The following is a 2,552-nucleotide window of genomic DNA, read 5'->3' on the forward strand; positions in this document are numbered from 1 at the left end:
ATTTTATTTATGGGGGCACCTGGATGGCTCAGTTGGTTAAGTGACTCCCTTCGGCTTGGGTCATGATCCCAGGGTCCTGGGATCAAGCCCCACATCAGGCTCCCTGCTCAGCGGGAAGCCTGCTTCTCCCTCTCCCACTCCCCCTGCTTGTGTTCCCTCTCTCACTGTGTCTCTGTCAAATAAATAAATAAAATCTTTAAAAAAAAAAAAAGGCGGGGGAGTAAAAAAAATAAATAGATATATACATATGTAAGCCCTTGATAAATGACAGAGATGCCACTGCAAAGTAGTGGGAGAAGATGGTCTTTTCAATAAAAGGTTCTGGGATAATCAAGTATCTATGAGAACAAAATGAAATTGTACTTCTAACTTACACCATAAAAATATCAATTTCAAATAGATTATAAACCTAAATGTGAAAGTCAAAACTGAAAACCTTTTGGGGCCGCCAGGAGGGTGGTGCGCCGTGATCGTATAGTGGTTAGTACTCTGCGTTGTGAAAACCTTTTGGGGATCCTGGGTGACTCAAGTCACTTAAGCGTCCGACTCTTGATTTCAACTCAGGTCATGATCTCAGTGTCAAGAGATCAAGCCCCATGTCGGGCTCCATGCTCAGTGCAGAATCTGCTTGGGAGTCTCTCTCCCTTTGCCCCTCCCTCCACCATGCATGTGCACATTCTCTCTCTCTCTCTCTAAATAAATCTTAAAAAAAAAAAAGCTGAAAAGCTTTTAAAAGACTGTACAGCAGAATATCTTCATGAATTCAGGACAGGGAAGAATTTCTTAACCAAGATGCAAAAAGCACTAAAGATCGATCAGTTCAACTGCATTAATGTTTGTTGAACTTAGAGGTGAGAAAGAATATAATGAACTGAATCAGAAAATTACAGCAAAATAAAAGGTTAAAGGGGTACACCTAATTGGACTGAAATTCCACAAAGTTGGAAAAGTGATCTGAAATGGCAATGGGGAACTTGAGATAGATAGATAGATAGATAGATAGATAGATAGATAGATAGATAGATAGATAGACAGACAGCAGACAGCTATAGCTAGATAAAGCCAATTCCATTAAGTGCAATAGTTATGTTCTATAAATTTGCCATGAACAGTGAATTAGTGAACACTAGGAAAAACAGAGTTGGATTCTTGTGAGTCTCTAGTCATGTTTTTAACATCAATCAATACATAACCTTGTTTTGAATTTTTGTTTAAAGATACTTCTGTTTAGCTTATAAAGCCAGAAGAGAGCTCTGAGGGGTCCAGTGGTCCTTTACCTGCTGAGGTCTTCAGAGGGTTTAACCTCCCTGGTTGTCACAGGATTCAGAGACTGACATGGCCCAGCTGGTGATAACACAACTGCTACTCCTTCGGGTGGGGGTAGCCGCAGTATGGGCAACCCAGCCCAGGACTGAGCTTCTCAATGTCTGTATGGATGCCAAGCCCAGCAAGGAAAAGCCAAGCCCAGAGGACGAGCTGCACAAGCAGTGCAGCCCCTGGAAGAAGAATTCCTGCTGCTTTGCCAACACCAGCTGGGAAATCCATAGGATATTTCCCACCTGTACAGATTCAACTGGGACCACTGCGGACAGACGGCACCTGCTTGCAAACAGCACCTCATCCAGGACACCTGCCGGTATGAGTGCTCCCCCAACCTGGGGGCCCTGGGGCCAGCAGGTGAGCCACAGCTGGCACGAAGAGCGTGATCTAAACGTGCCCCTGTGCAAAGAGGACTGTCAGCACTGGTGGGAAGGCTGCCACACTTCCTACACCTACAAGAACAACTGGCACAAGGGCTGGGACGGACATCAGGGTATAACCGGTGCCCAGTGGGAGCTGCCTGCTACCCCTTCCATCTCTACTTCCCCACACCTGCCGCTCTGTGCAGTGGGATCTGGAGCCACTCCTACAAACTCAGCAACTACAGCTGAGGGAGCAGTCGCTGCATCCAGATGTGGCTTGACCCAGCCCAGCGTGACCCCAACAAGGACGTGGCGAGGTTCTGTGCTGAGGCCATGAGTGGGGCTGGGCTCTGTGGGCTTTGGACTCTCCTGCTCAGCCTGGCCCTGATGCTGCTCTGGCTGCTCAGCTGAGTTCCTTTTACCTTCTTCTTCTTTTTTTTTTTTTTTTAAAGATTTTATTTATTTATTTGAGAGAGAGAGAATGAGAGAGAGCACATGAGAGGGGGGGAGGGTCAGAGGGAGAAGCAGACCCCCTGCCGAGCAGGGAGCCCGATGTGGGACTCGATCCAGGGAGTCCAGGATCATGACCTGAGCCGAAGGCAGTCGCTTAACCAACTGAGCCACCCAGGCGCCCTCCTTTTACCTTCTGATACCTGCCCAGCCCTGCCCTGTTCAGCCCCATAGATCCCAGCTCACTTCCTGTTCCTTGGGGGCGGGGCTCTGACTGACAGTTTGAATAAACCGGACACCCAACATGTAAAAGACAAAAACAAAACAAAACAAAAAAATAAATAAAGAGACTTCTGTTTAAAGATACTTATTTAATACACTCATGCAACAGCTGTATAACTCACGCCCGAATGAAGCTTA

The 2,552-nt window shown here is 46.7% G+C and overlaps 1 pseudogene; it reads left to right on the forward strand.

Moving 5' to 3' along the window:
* The first annotated feature begins 1,335 nt into the window (after positions 1-1,335).
* On the forward strand, positions 1,336-2,093 carry LOC123856814 (folate receptor alpha-like; annotated as a pseudogene).
* The last annotated feature ends 459 nt before the right edge of the window (positions 2,094-2,552 follow it).

Source organism: Mirounga angustirostris, unplaced genomic scaffold (genome assembly GCF_029215605.1).
Source record: "Mirounga angustirostris isolate CCGP_5_RB_7025 unplaced genomic scaffold, mMirAng1.0.hap1 SCAF_7, whole genome shotgun sequence".
NCBI lineage: Eukaryota > Metazoa > Chordata > Mammalia > Carnivora > Phocidae > Mirounga > Mirounga angustirostris.